Below are 23,764 nucleotides of genomic sequence, written 5' to 3' on the forward strand. Positions count from 1 at the left end.
AAGTTTGTTTCATTGTCACATGTGTAAGTGTTTAGCTTCAAGCATGTCCTGCTACAATGCTTTAAGAATGTGTGTATGTTCAAGTTTCCAATGTGTGCTAGAAAAATGTGGGCGTATTAAGTCATAAAGTGGTTTTATGCATTGTGCATAATCTGGAATGTATGTTCTGCCGAAACTGAAAAAGCCCAGCAATGACAGTAGCTTTTTGATGATATTAGAAGGTTGTAACTATGCGCACTTTTCTAGAAAGTGGGGTGCCAGACTCTTTTCCTCATCCGATAACTCATATCTCAAAAACAGGACAGTAAGAAAAGCCATTTTAATTTTCTTGAAATTAAATTTGAGTCTCATTTTGGCAAATCCCACAACATCGCGGTCCACCCATTTTAGATGTGTTCTGAGGTTATCATCTGTGAGGTAGATATCATTTACATAGGACAACGCCTCAGGATCAATATCATGTAATACTGATGTTACAAGGGCTGAGAACAATCTTGGACTGTTCTTATACCCTTGAGGGAGTCAACAACATTCCTTTGAGGGCCAATCACACTGAAGTCACTCAAAACCTGACTCAAAACCTGACTTGCAGGAGCGAGATTTTGGCAGAAACATTGGAGATATCCAAGGTGTTCTGTATTTTTTGTGCACTAAATTGTTGATAAGGGATGTGCTGTGTGTATTTTGTATTGCAAATGTGCATGTGTGACTGCTAAGGTGCCTGTATTCTAAGACTATTCTGTATGAATGGTCTGGTTTAGCTATGAGAAACAAAGGGTTATTCATTGGTGATCCATAGCGTTCCATTCCTACTTGGTACTCTAGTTGTGAAAGTATTTCTCTCACATGTGGTTTAATCTCATGCATTATGGGTTATTGTGGCTGGATGTGTGGTGTTAACCTAATTGGTATAACCTGGTATGGGGAATCTCTATCCCACCCTACATGGTTGCGGTACAGTGCTGTAGACTGCGTCAAAGCCCAATCTATCTTCTTTTAGTGTATCTGGAAATAGGACTGAGAAAGAAGGTAAAATGACCTTGTTAGACCTGTCAGCTCTTGGCGTGGTTTCCTTTGTCTTTTCGGCTTCTGACCTCCTGTTTTGATCCTGTGCTGAATTTAGTTTTTGCTGGCTTTAGGACTCTGGACACTTTACCACTGCTGACCGGTGTTAAAGTGCAAGTGCCCTCTGTCTAAATGATATTGGTGATTGGTTTATGAATAATTGGCATATTTGATTTACTAGTTAGTCCCTAGTATAGTGCACCCTGTGTTCCCAGGGCCTGTAAATCAAATGCTACTAGTGGGCCTGTAGCACTGATTTTGCCACCCACAGGAGTAGTCTTGTAAATGTGTCTAAGATCTGCCACTGCAGTGCCTGTATGTCCAGTTTTGAACTGCCAGTTCTACTTGGCAAGTACACCCACTTGCCAGGCCCAAACCTACTACATGTAAGTTACATCGAAGGCAGTTCCATGGGCAGGGTGCAGTGTATTTAAAAGGTAGGACATGTACTGGTGTATTTTACATGTCTTGATATTAAAATACTGCTATATTTGGTTTTTAGTATTGCAAGGACTATCTCTCCCTTAGGGGAACATGGGAATTGACTTGAAATATCTTTCAAGTGTAATTTCCCATTGGGAGCAGACAGAGATGTGGAGTCTCTGAACTCACAATTAAAAAATACATCTTTTGTTGAAGTGGGTTTTTAAATTGTAAATTTGAAATGCCACTTTTAGAAAGTGGGCATTTTCTTGCTAAACCATTCTGTGCCTCTGCCTGGCTTGGAATACAGTACATGTCTGGGTTAGGATGAGAGTAGGGCTGTTTGTGAATTCACTCTAGACAGCCAAAGAAAGCGGAGATGCAGCCTGCATATCCTGATGGGTCTTCCTCGCTAGAGTGACAGGAGGAGCTGACACTTGCACCTGAATAGGGCTGTGCCTGTCCTTATGAAAAACAGTCTCCAACCCCCAGGAATGTGTCTGAGGCCAGGGCAGGAAAGGCAGGGTCTTGTGCACTACAAAAACCTTTCTTTGAAGTTTTCCTACTTCAAAGGTAGAAATGGTGTCTGACCCACAAAGTTAGAATCCTTCAGGACTGAGGACATTCTGGCAGGAAGAAGAGCTAGATGCTGTATGAGGGACTATCACTCTGCCTGTTGCTTTGCTGTGCTGGCCTGTTGCTTGCTGCTTCTGTCCTGGGATCGAAATGACTGGACTTCGTTTCTTGCATCATGCTTCCAAAAGTTCTCCAAGGACTTGGACTGACCTTGACTCCTATTAAGAAGTCTCAGGGGCATCAAAGACTTCATCTGCCGGCACCTGGGCTCTCTTGCTGGGAGTCATGACTTGCCAAGTGGTGCCAAATCCAGTTCCTGGGCCCTTGGGAGTGAGTTCTGGAGGAACCAAGAAGAAACCAAATACATAGATTCCAGAGCTACTTTGGAATTGGTGCCGCTGTCCGACTGCACCAATGCCTGCACCGGAGCTGTGATCCTCCCTGAGTTCAACGACCATGACTAACGCATCAGGGCTGATGCAGCTGCAGTGCCTCCGAAGTCCCGCCACAGTGTGAGTCCTGAGTGCCGTGTCACCGACGTCCATGACACCGACTCCGCTGCAGCACCTGTGGCCCTGTGATGTGGTCGCATCACCATTAAGTCAACACCTCGCATGTTGACCTGCTGAATTCATCTACTCTACTGGATCCTAAGGAACCAACGCCACATCACCTCCCCTAAAACTATAAGGAACTGACGCCTCACCTCCCCGGCCTAGCTGTAAGGCACCAGTGACTTATCTCCGTAGTAGCAGAAAGGAACAAATGCCGCACTAGCTCCAGCGACACCTCACATCCCCTTCTCCATGCAACATCTTTGTTTCCTCGTTTTCCAAGGCACTGTACCTGGAGTTCATGTGACTCCATGACGATCCTGCACTCCCTTGTGAGTGGCCTCGGTCTGTTGTGAATGACCCCATCAAGGTGTTGTGATAGCCCCAGTTGGAGCTATTCTGTTTCTAAGTACCTTACTGAGATTTAATCTTTAAAAATTCATATCTTTGCTTGTATATGTTGGATTTTTGTTGTTTTGTTCTTGTTGTAATCAGGTAAATATTGGCTATTATTTAAACTAGTGTGGAGTACTTTTGTGATGTTTTCCCTGTGTTACTGTGTGTTTGTGTGTACAAATATTTTACATATTGCCTTTGAGATAAGCCTGACAGCTTGTGCCAAGCTACCAAGGGGGTGCAAGTGTTATATTAGTTGTGTTGCTCCCTTACCCTGACTAGAGTGAGTGTCCCTACTTGGACAGGGTGAAAATGTACAAAGCAGGCCTGGCTTGTAGTGGGTACAAATGGTACTCTAGGCTAGTGTAGTGTGTAGAGGGTCGCTGGGAGTGTAAGAAAACACTAAGGGTGTAAAGGAGACCCCACCCTAAGATCCTGGAAAGTAGGAGTAAAGTACTACTATTTCCCCAGAAACACACTAAAGCCATAATAAAGGATTTTGCAAGGACCACAACAGACTGCAAAGCAATGAAGACAGTTTCCTGGACCTCAAGACCTGCAAAGGAAGGGGACCAAGTCCAAGAGTTGCTAAAGTGTCCGGTTGGGTCAGGAGCCCACTAAACCCCGGATAAAGGTGCAAAATGGCTGCCTCTGGTTGGGAAAAGCTGCAGGTTTTGCAACAACGAAAGGAGGTAGGATGTTTTTCTTTGTGCAGAAGATGTCCCATGCCATGCTGGAGGACGCAGAGTTGTTTCCTTGGCAAAATACTGCAAACAAGCCTTGCTAGCTGCAAGAATCCCGGTTGGAGAAAAAGGGTGCTGCCTGGGCCCAGGAAGGACCAGGATTTTGCCACTTGGGAGGGAAGACAGAGAGGGGCCCTCAGCAACGTAGAGAGCCCTCAAACGGGAAGAAAGCACCCGCAGAAGTCCTTGAACACAGGTTCAAGAAAACTGAACATGGCGGTCGTCTCAACACTGCAAAGAGAGGTCCCAAAACACCGGAGATCAACTCAGGGAGCTGAGCATCGCAGGACGCAGTGCTGGGGACCTAGGCTCGGCTGCGCATGCATAATTTCTTGGAAATGTGCGCAGAAGCCCTTGTAGCTGCAGATCACGTGGTGCACTGGTACGTGGTACACTGTCTGGAAAGGGGAGGCAAGGACTTACTTCCTCCAAATTCGGACAGTTGGTCCACTTGACAGTCTGGGTCACTTGGGTCCACCACCTGTATTCCAGGGGCCACGCTCGTCAGGATGAGAGGGGATCCAGAGTACCGGTGAAGCTGAACCCACAGGAGATTTCCCATGGTTTCCAGTGCAGGATGAAGGCAGGCAGCCCCCAGAGCATGCACCACCAAGAAACAGTTGAGAAAGCTGGCAGGATTAGGCGCTACAATGTCGCTGGTAGTCTTCTGGCTACTTTGTTGCAGTTTTGCAGGTGTCCTGGAGCAGTCAGCAGTCGATCCTTGGCAGAAGTCAAAGAGAGAAGTGCAGAGGAATACTGATGAATTCTTGCAAGTCGTAATCTGAGGAAAAGCCCGCTGGACAGACCCTAAATAGCCCTCAGAGGAGGATTGGCTACCTAGTCAGGTAAGCACCTATCAGGAGGGGTCTCTGGTGTCACCTGCTGGCACCAGAGTGCCCTCACACCTCTGGAAACAAGATGGCAGAGGTCTGAGACACACTGGAGGAGCTCTGGGCAACTCCCCTGGGGTGGTGATGGACAGGGGAGTGGTCACTCCCCTTTCCTTTATACCAGTGGTTCCCAACCTTTTCACTTCTGTGGATCCCCATTTTATCAATACTGGAGCCCGGGGACCCCCACTGAATCATTATTGGAACCGGGGGACCCCCACTGAGTCAATACTGATAGCTGGGACCTAATATTATTATATTTTTTAAGCTGCCGCGGACCCCCTGACGAGGCTTCGCAGACCCCCAGGGGTCCCCGGCCCACAGGTTGGGAACCACTGCTTTATACAGTTTCGCACCAGAGCAGCAACTGAGGTTCCCTAAACCGGTGTAGACTGGCTTATGCAAGGAGGGCACTATCTGCACCCATCAAAGCATTTCCAGATGGTGGGAGAGGCTACCCCTCCCCAGACTTTAACACCTATTTCCAAAGAGAGAGGGTGTAACACCCTGCTCTCAGAGGAAATGCTTTGTTCAGCCTCACTGGAACTGGGCTGCCCAGACCCCAGAAGGGCAGAAACCTGTCTGTGGGTTGGGAGCAACTGTAGCTGCAGAGAAAACCCCAGAGAGCTGGTTTGGCGGTACTGGGGGTCCATAGTGGAGCCCCCAGGATGCATGGAAGTGACTCCCCAATACCAGATTTGGAATGGGGGACAATTCCATGATCTTAGACATGTTACATGGCCATATTTGGAGTTACCATTGTGAAGCTACATATAGGTATTGACCTATATGTAGTGCACGCGTGTAATGGTGTCTTCGCACTCACAAAGTCCGGGGAAATGGCCCTGAACTATGTGGGGGCACCTTTGCTAGTACAAGGGTGCCCTCACACTTAGTAACTTTGCACCTAACCTTCAGCAAGTGAAGGTTAGACATATAGATGACTTATAAGTTACTTAAGTGCAGTGAAAATGGCTGTGAAATAACATATGCTTTATTTCACTCAGGTTGCAATGGCAGTCCTGTGTAAAGGTTTGTCTGAGCGCCCTATGGGTGGCAAAAGAAATGCTGCAGCCCACATGGATCTCCTGGAACCCCAATACCCTGGGTACCTAAGTACCATATACTAGGGAATAATAAGGGTGTTCCAGTATGCCAATTGAAATAGGTAAATGTAGTCACCAGCCTATAGTGACAAATTTAAAGGCAGAGAGAGCATGAGCACTGAGGTTCTGATTAGCAGAGCCTCAGTGACACAGTTAGGCACTACACAGGTATACACATTCAGGCCACAAACTATGTGCACTGGGGTCCTGGCTAGCAGTATCCCAGTGAGACAGGCAAAAAAATACTGACATACTTGTAAATGTGGGGATAACATTCAAGAAAGATGGTACTTTCCTACAGAAAACCATTGCCGACTAGAGACCCCTTTTCTAACAGACCTCTTCCCCTCATGAATTCAGGTGGGCAATCTTTTTATTCAAGGAGGATGTGATAACTTAGCGTTATTCATCCCCAAAATATAACTTAATTGCGTGGTCTATGTCTCCCTCAATTAGTATTTTCACTTTGTAAACCCTGTTGGCTCGGGAGACGCACCTGTCCGCAGTTTCGACTTCAAGAAAGTCATTAGTTGATGCCACATCCAGAAGCTCTTGAGGATTCTGGCAAACTATTGTGACCTCTGCTACGCTGTCTATCAGAGTCACTGTCCACGTCCTGTTCTTCAGCAAAGTTCTCAATATGTGTGGAATTTTTCACCAAGATGGCTGCCACCTTTTTCTTTTTAAATTGGGGCTTTTGTTCTGAAAGTTTCTCTTCCTTTTTTATTGAAACTTCAGAAGAGCGTTGTGAATCTTTTCCTGGTTTCACATACTCGTTTCGATGTTCTGACCACCCTCCTCTCACTGCATTTGCCAGGTGAGTCCTGAAAGGAACAAAACTGGTGAGTGCCATTATACTGATATCGATTGGGAGTTTTTTAAAGTTTCCCTATTTCTAAGATTGTAGCATTTCTCAGAGGTCCCTCAACATGGAGATTCTCCTCTTTCTATTTTATTATCTTTATTCTGTTTTTGCTTATCCCAGCGTTTTTTAGAACCCTCTTGTGCTTGCTTGGTAGAATCCTTATTGGATTTACCTTGTAATTGTGGTTTAACTGGTCTGGATCCCAGGCTAACCCTACCTATAATGGTATAGGATTCAGTAATAATCTTAGTCAGCTTGCGTTCTTGTTCCTGTTGAAGAATGTCCCAGAGCCACTGGCATAATGCCACTGTCACTGCTTCCCCTTTTAAATTACTAAATATAATTGAGGGTACTATGGCAAAATTACCCTTTTAATTGCGCACCCAAGTCCAGGGCTTGGGTTGCCCCGTATTCATCTTGAATCTGTTTTAACACTTCTGAAAGATTCACAAGTGTTGTTGTATTGTGTGCGGTAGTTTAGAGTACCGCAAATACTGCACCCCATGTGGCACAGTTGTCCACAGAGGGAACCATCCCAAATGGCAAGCACATTGTGAGAATTCTGTGTTTGTCTTGGGGCCCCAGATGGGAAAACACTGCTTCCAGGGTGCTTTTTTTGTGCTAGCCAAAACAGAATTTCTTCATATTCGGTGGGTACCTTACTACCTTACTCCTTATTGAATGTACAGTTGCAGTACTTATTCCTGCTGCAGACAAATGTGGTTGCACTGGAGCGGCCTTTGCTGGGGCGGTATGTAAGGTCTGCATCACAAATTGTATTATGTGTCTATATATTTCTACTTAACTATTATATAAGTGGCATACCCCCGCTACTCTCATGGTACTCTCATTAGGGTGTGGTGTGTAGGTAGCCAATTCTGCCCATGTAGGACAGTCATTACTTAAAGGACCTAGTCTTACATTTTGTGGAACGTGCGGTAGAGCCCCATCAAGCTAATTATGGTGTTCTTGAAAAGATAGTGGTATTTCTAAATACGCATTTGGTGTGTATTGTGCAGGTGCATTTGCTATTGTGTGTTCCCATCTGCTGCTGAAAAAGTGACCCAAGAATAAACAATTTCTATTCTGTATACTTTGTGAGCTAAAACTACAAATGTGACCTCCCCGCCCTTGGCAGTGAGCCCATGATTTAATAAATGTTGTGTAAGAGGTTGTCTCATATTTGCTGCAATTGCTACACATCGAGGTCCTTCAAATTAAAAAAATAGTTAGTTCAGAGATAGAAACATCAATGTGGGGAAATCATTTTTTAATGTTCAAGCTGGAACAACCTACAGCCTAGAATAGGTACTACCTATTTAGTTGAGGAGGAAAGTTTCTAACAACACGGACCTCTAGGTATAAGGTAATTAGGGTGCCTTTAGCATGTAATGCGACAGAGCTACTTGGGATATCTGTAAAGTTAGTGCCTAACCAATGTTGGTGGCACTATATCATAGGACTCTTGTCAAGGGAATGAAACTGCTGGTTTTGGGAGACAGCATAACCGTGTGTGGGGACTGAGTCTTATCCCACACCGTCTGACAGCTGTCTGCCTAACCCTTTTGGCTAGCTAGCAACACCTCAACAAAACCCAGAAGTAAAGGTGATTTGTAGCAGCCTGATGCATGGTGCTCTATGACCTCTCAGGGATGTTGTGGTGGAACAGATCTTACCCCTTTCTCTCAGTTACACAAGTCTCATATATGTGAAAGACAGACAGAAGCAGGATTTGGTTCAGTCCATTTTGTTACAGCAACTGCGTTCTATGTAGTAAGGAATGAATTGTGATTATTAGGACAATGAAACACAAAACTATTATTACAGTGACCAGAAAAGTGAAACAGATAAAAAGTTCCAACATTCCATCACACTAGTGAATCTAAAATCTACTACTTAAAATCTGCGTGAGTGTGATAGCAGTGTTAGCCCTAATCTGCCCATACTAGTCTCTGCAAGAAAGCCCCATTCCTCATACCTAAGCAATGTAAGGTTTTGCCTATTGGTCTGCTGGCAGTCCCCCCAAATAGATGGATTGCCAAGGCCAAGTTGAGCAAGGCTGTGACGACATGTTACAGCATATGATGGCTGTCTGGAATGTCCCCTCTAACCTAGTTTCTGGCAGCGTGTTGTATTAAAATAAAACATGCTGTTGTCCTAAGAACTGTCCTAACGTGATAATGCATTTTTTCTGTGTAAGGTAGAAATTGTAATCTTTCAACCGGCAATACTTTAATCATGTACAGCCTCATACACCCTTTCGCTGAGCACAAGATGAAAATGTTGTGCCAAAGAACTAATAACAAATTCTGCATAGAAGGGAGACTGATAACAATAATAAAATATCACCACCCAAAAAAACTTTTGCTAACATAATAAAAAGGAACAAATACAATGAACTAGGTAAAAGAGCAAAGGCCCAGAACTAAAATAAATGTGACCATGCAAAGCGCTAATATAACCCCACAACATTAGTATTAGTACAAGTAGGAGATACGTTGATTCACTCTTACTTACTTATAGTTGCTGATGCATTTTTATAACCCAGATAGTTCACTAGTGCAGGTGATACCACTTCACAGGGTGACCTTTGCAGTGCTATGTTCAGTTATCCAAAGGTCCGATACACAGGGTGTGGAGGCCTGGCACCCCAGTTTCCTATCTGGCCTCAGGTCACCTATCATCTCTCTCAGTGCTTCCCACTGCTGGTGTTTGGCTGCTGGACGCTGCCGCCCTGCCCCACACACTCTGGAAGAACACTGCAACGCTGCTGCCTTGCTGTTGTCTTGAGGCTGGAAGCCCAGAGGAGTTAGGGGCACAAGCCTAAGCCGAGGCCAGTATCAGCACCAGTGCCACATTGCGCTGCTGCCTACACCGCCTGGCCTCCAGGTTAGTGGGCCATAGTGGATTCGAGGAGGCGGAACAGAACGCGTGCTGCTGGCAGGAGATGCCCCGGTAGGAGACACCATGGCTGGAGTGAAAGCCCTGTATCAAGGGGGGAGAACTGCCCGAGCCTCCCTTGCCCACCTCCCTCGAGTGAGCAGGTGAGGCCTCAGGAGAGGCCACAGCTAATGGTCCAAAGAGGAGACCCTATGTAGCTGTCGACAGGAAGTGAGAGTGGGCAGCCTGAAGTCAGTATGGTAGGAGCAAGTCAGTCGCCTTATGCGTGCCAATGTGCGTTGAGAGCTGGTGGTGAGGAAGCAGCCAGCTTAGCGGCTGGTGCGCCTTGCGCCCCAGTTGCTCCCCCAATAACCCTGCTTGCTGTGCATAGCTGCCCTTGAGAACTTAGGGAGTAACTACCCAAAAGCATCTTAAATTGAGGAGTCTGGTGGCTATCTGCATGATTCGCTCGTCTCGCATTAAATAAGAAGGAGTGCTGGCTGGGAGCTGGCAACTGGCCAAGTTCTTTTACTTATCTCATCAGTCGCCAGACTATGCCCATTCGCAGCGTTACGCTACTTGGCACTGTTAAGGAAAGAGAGAAAAAGCTTAAAAATAAAATACAATCAAACACAAAGCCTGCCAGAAGCAGGGAGTCATCTTCACTAAATAAGGCAGACCACTATATTCAGAACTTCACCGCCTCTGAAGTCATGCAATCCCCATCAAGCATGGCAGCTATTCCTTTGAAAAGCGAGGCTTGTAGGGAGGGCAAAGATAGTGAGGCTGAATGACTCACTCTCCACAGTGGCTAAAAAAAGCTCCTTTAGTGGGGAAAAAAGATGACATCAAAAGATCTTCAATCACGGGGTTAGAAGACTTTGTGGCTGGCAGGTTAAATAAGAATTCTTCATATATGAATTCATTGGTTGGCAAAAGTTTGATCTTAATTGATGAGCCAACAGCCTGTCCGTGTCGCCCCATGGAAGCTCTAATAGTCACCCCTAATGATCTAATGCAAATTCACCACCTTGAAACAAAAAGAAAGAAGAGATGGACCCCAGGGTATCAGCCCTAACTAACTTCCTGGAAAAGTGATAGAGGTTCACCTCCCTGACCATAAACTAGCAGAAAACTCTGGGAACTCTGTGGCCTCCCTGTGTGTGGAGTTTCCAGTAGTGAATAACATTCCGTTACCCCTCCCCCCCAGTGAAAGTCATCAAACCGTGGGAAGTTCCTGCAGGGCTAGAAGCTGAATCTTTGCTCATGCTCCAATGCGCTCTCATACTATGACGGGAGATGTTGGATGTCAAAGCAGGTCACTGAGCACTTATCTCAATGAGGAAACTGTCTGAAGGCAATTAATGGAAACAACCATCTCTGCTTTTGGTAGAAAGGGGGAATTACATTCTGACAAACTTGACTTCCAAATAATGATACTGCAAAATGTAGTCAATCACACAAAAGACATCAACCAAAAACTAAATAAATTAAATTCTCTAATAATTTGTGTGCAGCACTCCACTATGGATAATGAATTTACATGATTTTGCTCACATCTTCTGGATTAGCTGCCCAACCTTCTCACAGTGATGGCTTCTCTAACTACCGATTATAAAAAAAGAGATGCTCCTCATATGGCTGGCTGCATCAACAGTCAGTCCCGTTGCTGATGCCGGAAAAACAGTGGGCATGGTGGACAGAGTGAATTCGGCTCATGCTTCTTCAAAATCAACAGATTAGCAAGACTCTGGTTCAACAAATTGCCAGGAAAAGGGAATGCCACAGGTATTTGACAACAACTTCAATTGTGTGAAAGCAGAGCTGGTTTGCCCGGCCAGCCCCCCTACTCAAATGGCTCTATTAATCTAAAAAAAGAATAAAAAGCAACTCAAGACACTTAACACAAAGAAAAAAAAAGTCAATTAGCACAACAAAATCTGTTGTCAATGTTCTTTAACCCCTTCACTGCCAGGCCTTTTCCCCTCCTGTGCCGAGCCTTTTTTGGTCTATTTGGGGCAGTTCGCGCTTAGGCCCTCATAACTTTTTGTTCACATAAGCCACCCACGCCAAATTTGCTTCCTTTTTTTTCCAACATCCTAGGGATTCTAGAAGTACCCAGACTTTGTGTGTTCCCCTGAAGGAGACCAAGAATTAGCTAAAATACAGCGAAAATTTCATTTTTTTCAAAAAATTGGAAAAATGGGCCGCTGAAGAAGGCTTGTGGTTTTTCCCCCTGAAAATGGCATCAACAAAGGGTTTGCGGTGGTAAAATCACCATCTTCCCAGCTTTCAGGAACAGGCAGACTTGAATTAGAAAACCCCATTTTTCAACACAATTTCAGCCTCCTTCCAGTTAGTGACAGAAATCGGTGAGAAACCAATGCTGGATCCCAGAAAGTTCTGAATTCAGCAAGGGGTCATTTGTGTAGATCCTACAAGTGTTTCCTACAGACAATAACAGCTGAAATAAAAGAATATAGAAATTGAGGTGAAAACAACAGCCATTTTTCTCCACGTTTTACTCTGTAACTTTTTCCTGCGATGTCAGATTTTTAAAAGCGATATACCGTTACGTCGGCTGGACTCTTCTGGTTGCGGGTATATATAGGGCTTGTAGGTTCATCAAGAACCCTAGGTACCCGGAGCCAATAAATGAGCTGCATCTTGCAATGGGTTTTCATTCTATACCGGGTATCCAGCAATTCATTTGCTGAAATATAAAAAGTGAAAAATAGGTATCAAGAACACCTTTGTATTTCCAAAATGGCCACAAGATAAGGTGTTGAGAAGCAGTGGTTATTTGCACATCTCTGAATTCCGGGGTGCCCATACTAGCATGTGAATTACAGGGCATTTCTCAAATAGACATCTTTTTTACACACTGTCTTACATTTGGAAGGAAAAAATGTAGAGAAAGGCAAGGGGCATGTGACGGGTCGGACCGTTCCGACCCGCACTCAATTGCGCCTAGTACTGTCTCTGCCTGGGTTGCCCAGTGGGAGCAACCCAGAGGGCTGCTCTTCCTATTGGCTATACGTGGGACACGCGGGACGAGAGACCCATAAAAGGAGAAGTCCCAGAGCATCAGGGGGAATTCGTCCAGAGCGGAAACCTACAGGAAGGAGTTAGCGGAGCGGACCAAAGAAGCGAAAGGACCAGGGAGGAGAGGAGTCGACGATCATCAGGAGTTCCTGGGGAGAGAAAACCCGACTGGAACCACGAGCCCTCACAGTCCCAACCCGGGACGAAGATCGCCGGCCCCGGGAAGCAGATGCCTATGACCCGCCACGCTTCAGGAGAAGCGTGGCCAAGTCAGGTACGGAGCTAGGGACAGGTAGGGAGGGCGGGAAGCGGGAGGAGGAGGTGGTATACGGGAAACAATACGAGCACGGGCACTGAGCGGGAGGTTATATGGAAAAAGGGGGGAAGGGGCGGAGAAAACACTGTGAGCACAAACTAGGAGGTGGATTAGGAAAGAAACCGTGTCAATCACGACAGGAAGGACCAGACTAGAGAAAATACGAAAATACAGAAAAGTCAATTCAAGAGCCAAAGAAGAAGGGAAAGAGGAGAGAGGTACAGGAGAGAAAAGACAGCGGTCAGAAGAAACAGACAGGTCTAAGAAAAGACAGGATACAGGAGGAGGAAGGAAAGACCAGAAACCAGGGCTAAGGAAGAGCCAGTAAGAAACAAAGAGACAAGAGTGGAGCATAGGAAAAAGGGAAAGAGAAAGTAGAGAATAAAGAACCTAAAAGTGAAAGGAAGAGAGAGAGAAAAGGAAAAGAGAGCGTTGAAACAATCACTTACCGTGCCTATTCTTCTTCTGTCTCCACATGCTTCCCGAGAGGCCTTTGGAGAGAAAAGAAAGAAGAAGACGAGATTAGCACACCCAGATGAGAGAAGACTTCTACAAACGACTACATCAGACTTACGCATTAGAAAGTATCCTGTAAAATAACAATAAACCATACTTACCTTTCAACACAATCAGTCTGGTGTACGTGATATCGGTCAGCCTATGACAGGGCAATAATACTTGTTTTTCTATTCTGTGTTCTCCAAAGTCTCCCGTTAAAAATGGTACCTCACTTACGTGGGTAGGCCTAGCACCCGCGACAGGAAGCGCCCCAAAACACAATGTGGACACATCACATTTTAACAAAGAAAACAGAGCTGTTTTTTGCAAAGTGCCTAGCTGTGAATTTTGTCCTCTAGCTCAGCCAGCACCTAGGGAAACCTAGCAAACCTGCACAGTTTTGAAAACTAGACACCTAGGGGAATCCAAGATGGGGGTGACTTGTAGGGCTCTCACCAGGTTCTGTTACCCAGAATTGTTATCAAACCTAAACATTTGGCCAAAAAAACACTTTTCCCTCTCATTTCAGTGACAGAAATTTCTGGAATCTGAGCTGAGCCACAAATTTCCTTCCACCCAGCGTTCCCCCAAGTCTCCCGATAAAAATGGTACCTCACTTGTGGGGGTAGGCCTAGCGCCTGTGACAGGAAATGCCCCAAAACACAACATGGGCACATCACATTTTCACAAAGAAAACAGAGCTGTTTTTTGCAAAATGCCTAGCTGTGGATTTTGGCCACTAGCTCGGCCGGCACCTAGGGAAAGCAATAAAACCTGTGCATTTTTTTAAACTAGACACCTAGGGGAATCCAAGATGGGGTGACTTATGGGGCTCTCACCAGGTTCTGTTACCCAGAATCCTTTGCAAACCTCAAAATTTGGCAAACAAAATACTTTTTCCTCTCATTTCGGTGACAGAAAGTTCTCGAATCAGACAGGAGCCACACATTTCCTTCCACCCAGCATTCCCCCAAGTCTCCCAATAAAAATGGTACTTCACTTGTGGGGGTAGGCCTAGCGCCCGCGACAGGAAATGCCCCAAAACACAACATAGACACATCACATTTTCACAAAGAAAACAGAGCTGTTTTTTGCAAAGTGCCTAACTGTGGATTTTGGCCTCTAGCTCAGCAGACACCTATGGAAACCTAGCAAACCTGTGCATTTTTGAAAACTAGACACCTAGGGGAATCCAACATGGGGTGACTTGTAGAGCTCTCACCAGGTTCTGTTACCCAGAATCCTTTGCAAACCTCAAAATGTGGACAAAAGAACACTTTTTCCTCTAATTTTGGTGACAGAAAGTTCTGGAATCAGAGAGGAGCCACAAATGTCCTTCCACCCAGCGTTCCCCCAAGTCTCCCGATAAAAATGGTACCTCACTTTTGTGGGTGGGGCTACTGCCAGCGAAAGGAAATGCCCCAAAAAACTATCTGGACACATCAAAATTATCAAATACAAAACTACCTGTTTTTGTGGGGGGGACCTGCGTTTTTGGTCCTGGGCTCAGCAGCCATCTAGGGAAACCTACCAAACCCAGACATTTTTTAAAACTAGACACCCGAGGGAGTCCAGGGAGGTGTGACTTGCGTGGATCCCTCAATGTTTTCTTACCCAGAATCCTCAGCAAACCTCAAATTGAGCAAAAAAAACACATTTCTGTGTGGGATCACTGCACCGGGACAAATTTCATACCATCCAACGTTCCTCTCAGTCTCCCGGTACAAATGATCCCTCATTTGTGCAGGTGGGCCACGTGCTTGTGACAGGGAAGAGCCACAAACATGTCAAAATTGAGGGGGAACCAAAGCGGGTCCAAAAGGGCAGTTTGAAAAAAACATTTTTAGGCTGACAAGTGCAGCACAATTTTTATCGGTATAGATGAGACAATGGTGGGCGGGAGGAATTTGGTGGATTCCTGCAGATTCCGGAAGGTCCAATCACAAAAACGTGGGAAAAATGTGTGATTTTCAGCAAAGTTGGAGGTTTGCAGGGCATTGTGGGTAAGAAGATGGTGCGGGGTGCATGTGAAACACACCACCCTGGAATCACCCAGATGTTTAGTTTTCAGATGTGTCTAGATCTTGTGGATTTTTCTACATGGCAGCGTCCCAAAATCCATAAAGTGCAGCACTCACCAATCCAAGTGGGACGAATTTGAGAGTTAGCCAAGCTCTCATGGCCCAAATGTAAAACCAAAACCCAAAATAATCAAATGTCTTCATGCTTGCTGTAGGATAAGTTGTTTTAGAGTGTGGGGGAGAGCTGAAAGACTGTTGCCCCTTTCAGTTGGGGTGGGGGCATAACCAGGCCCATATTGGTTGGTAGCCACCACCCTACTATTTTTTTTTTTATTCCCTGGCATCTAGTAAACCTTCTGCCCCCGGGGTGTGGATCAGGGGTAATTGCCCAATCTGCCCACTGGTGGGCAGAACAACTTTGGCCCATTTATTTGGGGTGGGGGTATGGCCATACCCCCCACCCTCTTATTTGGTCTCTGGTGGGCTTGCTCCTCCCCCTTGGGGGCAGATGGGCCTTCCTAAAATAGGCAAATCTGCCCCCAAAGGGTGCATATCTGGCCAACAGTAATGTGCCCCCATGGGTAGCAACCCTTACCGAAGGGGCTGCCCCCCCCAAATAAAACACACACACCAATCCCTGGTGCCTAAGTGGTTACTGCCCCTCCCCGGGGGCAGATCTGCCTAATAGAAACACGCTGATCTGCCCCGAAGGGGAGCAGAAATGGCCAAAAATAGATTTGCCCTCCCAGGGGAGCAACGCTTGCCTAAGGGGTCGCTCCCCACCTCTAAAAAACAACCCCCCCCCCCAAAAAAAAAAACGAAAAAGATCCCTGGCGTGTAGAGGTTTCTGCCCCCCATGTGGCCAGTCTGCCCGTGCACTGAAATGCTAACCACATCAGGAACGGTGGCACCAACATTGAATTCAAATACTCCTGAAGTTCCAATAACTTCCCACGACAAGAGCTTAAATCATTTTGCTATAACAGCACAAGGTGTTACCACTAAATGTAATTCAACACGGGGGTCTCAAACTGATCAAATAACTTAAATGCAGATGGTGCTCAATTTTATAGCGGAGCAGGGCCGTGTAGAAGGAGGGGCTAACCAATGGAGATTCAATTTGTGCATCCTGTCCACCAAAAAGAGTGTTGTAATAAATTGTATTTGCTCCTCGTTCCATGTAAATAAAGAAGACAATCCGCATGACCAACAGCTTCATGCTAATTCTCTCTGGCCCCCGGAAATAGACAGATTAGGCCTCCGTCAGCTGGTTAAAAGGTCATCTCAGATGAAGGCGTGAAAAGGGACACCTGAGGAGACATTGAAATTCATACACCGGCAAGATGAGAATACTTTTGGTCCCCTAGAACCTGCTAGAAGTGGCCTGTGTCAGTTGGAAGTATGGCACCAGCAGACAAGTGGTCAGAGGGACACAAGGGAAACTCCAGCACTCCCCTTGGGGTCCACTCCCATAAATGCAGAGGAATCCGACTTGCAAAGTATTTTGTTAGATCCTGAATATGTATCACAGGGCAAAGAAGACATTCTGCACAGGATTAATATAATAAACCTATTAGCCGCCATACCAAGCTTGAGCCAAATTTCTGCCAAAGACATTGACTACATCACCTTCACAAAGGGGCAAAGTGTTGAAAGTAACTTAAGAACAGTAGTTTGTTTCTTTGATAACAACAATGTTCATATGTTTCACGCTGAAAAGGAGAGACTGGCTCAGTGGGGCAAAAGGGTTGTCAAACAGGCTATAGTCAAATATCCTCCAATTTTTGCCCTCAAGCAAATGTTGCCTCAGAAGAGCAATATAGCCTCAAAATCCTTGCATCATATGCCCCCAGTTTTGTGAGGTACTCAAACCAGTCTTTCATCTCCCTTGATAATAAAGCAATCATGTACAAAAATCTTGAGTCAGGGAGCAGAGTTTGTCCTCTAATGAATAATTTGAACTCCTTCGAAACAAGGTTAATTAATGTGACCCTCATGTGTCCCAACACTCCTGGTGGTAAGGTGCCAACCCCACTGTCACTCGTCTCTCGAACTTTAAGGGAATACAACTCTTTAATGTCCTCCCAGGTTCATTTGGATTATCTACACACCTTCAACTTAATTTGTTTGCAAGAAACATGGCAATTATCTGCAAACCCCCACAGAATATCACCCACCTGCACACAGATCCACCAAGGAGGGGCTGGAGGGGGTCAACCCTCTGGGGGTCTTTCAATCTATAAATACAATCGATTGGTCTTTACCATCTCCACACCGGCTCATAAGTGGAACAGTCATCATCATTAAACTCACTCCCCCCAACAAAAGGGAATCACGCAAACTCTAATAATGGCAAATATTTACATTAACCTGAATCATGGGAAGAAAAAGTCCACAATCCATTATCTCGTTGAAACATTGATTGAAAGACTTACTACAGGATAAGTCTAAGGGTACCTGGCGTTTAGCAGGTGATTTCAATGGAGATCTATTAAAAGTGATGAATGACCACGAGTGGCTAGATGTTGAGGAAAAAGTTTGGAACATTCCATCTTTAAATACCTCTTCTCCTTCAAGAAGTTCAAAACTGGACATTGAGTAGTCCTCTAGTCTACACATCATGGGCGTGTGCACCCTGAATGGCAGGTGCAGTTCAGATTGAGTTGCTGCGTATAGGCACTCCTCTCGTGAAAGACAGGCAACAATTTACTACTTATGGGTCACTACCCAAGACTTCCATCAGATCTCAAACTTTGAAATTGATCATTACCTATTAAGTGACCAGGTAATACTGTCATGTTCTCTGCATTTGATGACTGCCACCTTGCACAAGGAAGGTGGGAAGGTGGGGAGAACAAGCTGGCTTAGAACCTTTTAAACGTATAATTTGGCATGTAAACTTGGAATTTCCAACTACAACATTCCTTGATACTTTAGTTTCGCATACTTTAAATATTTACTCCACTGTAACCTGGCCAGTCTTTACAAATGAGCTACTAAATGATCTAATAAATCTGCAGTCCTGCCAAGGTCCTCCGCATAAACTCGCCCTGACCTTACGAACAGTAATGAACTAATGTTACTTAAAAGAGAGCTTAATTGATGTATACGGGCTGTGCGTGAGAATCCAACAAATATGGAACAAAAAGAAAAGATCAAGTCAGTGCGCAAGAACTACAGGCAAAGCCTTTATGTGGAACGACAGTGTGATACAGATTCCCAAGTGCTAACAGTCCTTTCAGCAATAAAGGCAAGGGATTCTAAAAAGACTTCAGCATATGGTCTATAAGGCGATTGGGACTCAAAATCAAGAGATGTTCATAATTCCTATGGCTAACTGGATGCCATACATTTCTCTGTTATACATTGACCACTCAGCAGAACAGAAAGCTATTCCACCACCACACTCTGTTGGACTGCTCAATCCTGTAGGCAGTTTTGCAATCCAAATCACAGATGGAATGGTTCAGGAAGCTCTAGTATCAAGCCATTCCACTGGTGCATCTCGTCTCAACAGCATTCCAGCAAGTATTTTTAAGGTTGCAATTGATAAATGGACCATCCTTTTGACTCCTCTGTTTAACTACTGCTTTTTGAATGTGCTGGTGCCCAAGAGTTGGTGTGGATCTCTCCTACTCCCAATACATAAGAAGGGTGCAAGGGATAAGCCTGAAAACTTTAGACTCATTGCTCTTTTGGATGTGGAGGGGAAATGCTATGCAAAAATACTCTACAAGGAGTTGTAAGCTTGGGAACAACAGAATAAAATACTTCCCGCCCTATAGACTGGATTTCAAAAGAGACAGGTAAAGGAGATCCACCTACTTTGCATGTCCACCCTGACCAAGACTGTAACTAAAAAAGGGGGGGGGGCGCAACACCTTTATAGTGTATTTATTGATTTTGCAACAGTCTTTGACAAAGTAGACAGACTCTGGCTGTGGGCCAAATTGGATGCATGGGGTATCACTCCACATCTAGTCAACAAATGCCGAGGCACACGTGAATTAAAAGGAAACAAAGTCCATGTCCATATACAGTATAGTCCTCTTCCAAACAATCAGGTACAATGCAGACCGAGAACAATTAGCATGAATCCAGTTTATTCTTGAGGTGTGGCATTCAGATACTGGTACAACAGACAACAGTCTTTAGCATGTATCCAGTTTATTCTTGAGGTGTAGCATTCAGATACTGGTACAACAGCCAACACGTGTTTCGTCTTAAGAGACAATAATCTCAATGACTTCCTCAGGGCTCAACAGAGTATTTTGAGCAGAGTTAATAGCGAGAGCTTCCTTAGCTCTCCAAGTAGTATAGATCCTGTATTAAACACAGTAGTAGTGAATCCAAATGTGTGTATACGAGGTGTTTGTAAATACACCTCCTGTCTCTCGAAAGAGCCGAAGGACATGAAATAACAAGTCCTGAGAGCTGAATCCCACTCCTCGGTCGGTGTGTTATCTCCACATCTATTCGATGTAATTAATGCAAAAGAGCTCATAGAGCGCTTTATACCTGAAGGTGTCAACACGCTAGCTAACCAAAGAAGCACCAACAAGAGAGACAGAAAGTCATATTCATTGCCACAAGAGAAAAGCCAGATTTCCAGATTCATACAAAAGACAACATGAGAGGAAAGACTAGCGATATGGGTGGGCAGGGAGTTGCATAGCCTAGCAGCAGCCATGCAAAAAAAACATCCCCCACCTCGCTTTCCGAAATCTCAGAACCTCTATCTTATTAAGAGAGGCAGACCATAACTGTCTATTGGGAATATACCATTTAAAGGCCTTTCTCAAATGCATCAGCCCTTGACAGTGGAGAACGGTGTCAACCAAACAAAGGGCTTTAAACCTCATACGCTTCACAACTGGCAGCCAGTGCAGAGAGCGGATGCCCTCTTTGATAGACAGATAGGAGCCTCCATTCTAATACTTGGGTCAAAGTATGAATGACAAGCATATGGGCCTACTAAGCCAAGATTTTCACCAACCGGGACCTCAAGCAAGGCTGTATTTTGGTGCCTTTACTCTTTAATCAGTACCTTGTGGATTTGAATGACCACCTCGCCAGAGCTGCTTTCCACCAAAACTCCAAGGGAAGACGGTGCAGATATTACAATATGCCAATGACACAATACTAATGGATCAAACCACAAACTGGCCTTCAAAGGGCTTTATCATCTCTGGCCAAGTATTGCAAGGAAAATAAAATCAGTATTAACACTTCGAAAACTAAGATTGTAGTCCTCAGGAATAAGAAAAAAAAGGTGCTTGGTATACATATGCCCAGATAATTGAAAGAGCACCTACTATCAAGTACCTAGGACTTTGGCTTAGTGAATGCTGTCTTTGCTACCCTGCACATCGAGGCTTTAGCAACATCAGCCGAGGCCCTTTTCTTTGCTTTTCAAATCTTCAAAATATCCCTCGCCCAGATATGACATCAATCTGCAAAGTCACTGAAGGCAAACTGATGCCTACTTTGGCATACAGAGCATATGTTTATCTAAGTTGCATCACAAGCTGGCTTGACTGGGCTCAATGCCAATGCTACAGGCACTTATTCAAGCTACCAGCATGTTCTACACAAGCACAGATCTATTTGGAGTTCACCCTGGTTCAACAAAACCATGCATTGTTTGCCAGCCTCTTATCCACGTGCTCCAAGCTTGCATTAGCTGAGCAGGGGATGTTAAAAAAATAACCTCTTGTGGAACATTACACAGGATCCACAAGCTTATCCAGGTAGCCAAAGCTCATCTGGTTGCCAGAGACCTTTTAAAGACTGCCTTGCCCTCGAAAGTCAGGCAAAAGCACTGATGAGCATGCAATGTGCTTGTCACCTCATGCGAACTTACGATCTATTAACAGCATGCTGACCTGAAAATTCCTCTATAACAACCACTATCTTTTCCGGTGTACTTGTCACTTCCTTACAGTAAAAAGCGTATTACCACTCAAAACATACAAGTACAGCGGTTTGACTGGCACCTCGGACATTTTATGTAAGGGCTGTGGTTATAAGCAGGAGTCACTTGTACATGTTTTATTCTTGTGCCCTTTTTTAAGACACCCAGCTGATAGTATCCTCACCCAGCTTTCAGGCAGTTGAGCTTTAGGATCTGTACAACAGCTGTAATTGAATGCTGAAAGGTGACTCTTGTCAAATGACGGCAAGATGTATTAAGTTTATGGCAATTGCCTCGTTGATTCGCGAAAAAAATGTTACAACTTGAGGGCAAAGCCCATAACACTATGCTGGGCCGGTACCCCTTCAAGATGGACCGGACAACCTCACTGTTAGATGGAAGTTGCACATCTCGCACTTTAACTTTAGTAGACATGGGCAAAGGGTTCTCTCGCTCTTGTAGGCTGAGCATTTGACCGGGCGACCTTATTGTTAGCTGGAAAATGCACATCTTGCACTTTAATCTTAGTATTCATAGGCAAGGGATTCGCTCACTTCTGTGGGCTCTACTTAGCACTTGAACTTTTATTGAGCATTTGTTTAAGCTTACCTATGATCTCCCATGGCTGCCATTATGGATGGTTTTTTTTGCTGCTACGTTTTTTAATTATGTGACAGTGTGCATTTTGTCCTGTTAGTGGTATCTTTTATAATCTGTATGATATATGATCTTCTGCCGCTGCTATTAGGAATAGGGCTTTTTACTGCTACTTTTTTATATTTTTTATCATGCAATAGTGCGCGTTTTTACTTGTCAAAGGTATCTTTTGTAATCTGCATGATACTGTTTTTTAAAATTCCTGTGTTCGATTTATTGTAATGTTTGCAATGATTTTAATGAATCGTGGAAATTGGATAAACGTAAACGTATCACCTCTCTGAAGTATCACCTGTTTCTTGCCACACTGTGCCATTCGGGCGTGTAGTAATGTGTGCCAATCTGTCCTTCCCGTAAGTGGCAAATGTTCTTATCCGGCAACTCATCAGTGAGCACATACAGCAGGGCCTATCAGACTTCCTAGGCTGCTCAACAGGTCTAGACTGCCTCCCCGGTGCCTACTTACCTAGAGATACCTACCTCCAAGTTCCAGGTGCTGAATATATGTGTCTTTCAAACACTAAGTTCCAGCCTCCAATGTCTGCTCCTTTCCAAGGCCTGCAGTCACACAGCTATGTGACCCTGTTCAGTAAGCTCCATATAGACCCAATTTAAGAGGCCATCGCACCTAAACCTGTAGAGGCTTCCTCACTCACTGCAGCTGTGCCTTCATATATCTCTGGACCATCCCCTGGCTGGCTCCTACCGGGCTTGCAGAGGTCGAGCACCGACTTGCTTTTGCGTTCTAATGTCCTGGGGCTATTAGGCGTCAGCAGATCCCTTTCAATGTTCCAGCACAGGTCCCAGTAATACTTTGCTGCTCTAACGTGGCCTTCTTTCTTCTCTGCTCCCAGGCAACTTACACAGTGTGATGCATGGCAGGGCACTGACCAGGCTGGCACCACTGACAGCCTTCAGGATTTCTCTGCTCCCTTGACTTGTCATTTTGTGGTAGGCCCCCATGCCACCACGACTTGTTTCCTTGCCTGACAACATACTGACCTCCTGCACCTTTGGCGTGGCTGCTCCTCCAAATAACACAGCTACTACAAGGGGGTGTTATCGCAGCGTTCAGTTCTCACCACCTGCATAAGGGCTGAGCTGTTGAAATGCCTCCATAGGCCACAATGTCACTCTGTTCCCTGCATCAGCAAGACAGCAGTTGCCAGCAGCAACTGTCAAAGTATTTGGCCATCAAATCTAGCTCCCGTGGCATGTGGGATGTGGGTCAATACCTGTCAGTTCCTGGTTTTTGAGGTGCTTGATTCCATCTAGGGCAGTGGTCTCCAAACTTTTTAATGCCGCGCCCCCCCCTGTTGAAAAATACAAATCATTGGGCCCCCCTCAGAATTTTTCACAATTTGTTTTATAAAGATGGCAATGTTTAAATACGTTTAGACGTATTTAAACATTGCAGTTAAGTACTGTTACCTTTTTTAAATGCAATACCATGCTTCTGCTTATAACAAAGGCATGTTTTCTGTATAATGCTTCTTTTGGCCAGAGTCTGGCACCCACCCTGGGATCACTTGAGGCCCCCCTAAGGGGGCCCACCCCCTAGTTTGAAGACCTCTGATCTAGAGCATCTTCGAATGGGTGCTGTGGATGCTGATAATCGGGATGATGGAGCACCGACGCATCAACTCATGACCGCGTCAATCAATGTCCGGCCACGCCCCTACAGTTCATTTTAGAAAAACATATCCTAATAATGAAAAGTGTTTAAACTGCAGCTGTAATAATGCTCCATAACATGCATTTCATATTGGTTTCTGGCTCTAGCAGCAGGCAATATGAAGTCACAACTCAATCATA

The 23,764-nt window shown here is 45.1% G+C and overlaps 1 long non-coding RNA gene across 1 annotated transcript in view; it reads right to left on the minus strand.

The window, feature by feature from the left end:
• Positions 1 to 23,764, minus strand: part of LOC138297403 (uncharacterized) — a 34,076-nt gene that overhangs the window by 1,548 nt on the left and 8,764 nt on the right. The window contains exons 2-3 of the long non-coding RNA XR_011204079.1: positions 13,309 to 13,350; positions 12,069 to 12,211 (exon numbers count right to left, since the gene is read on the minus strand). This is a non-coding gene — a long non-coding RNA (uncharacterized lncRNA). The remainder of the gene's footprint in view (positions 1 to 12,068; positions 12,212 to 13,308; positions 13,351 to 23,764) is intronic.

Source organism: Pleurodeles waltl, chromosome 5 (genome assembly GCF_031143425.1).
Source record: "Pleurodeles waltl isolate 20211129_DDA chromosome 5, aPleWal1.hap1.20221129, whole genome shotgun sequence".
Taxonomy (NCBI): domain Eukaryota; kingdom Metazoa; phylum Chordata; class Amphibia; order Caudata; family Salamandridae; genus Pleurodeles; species Pleurodeles waltl.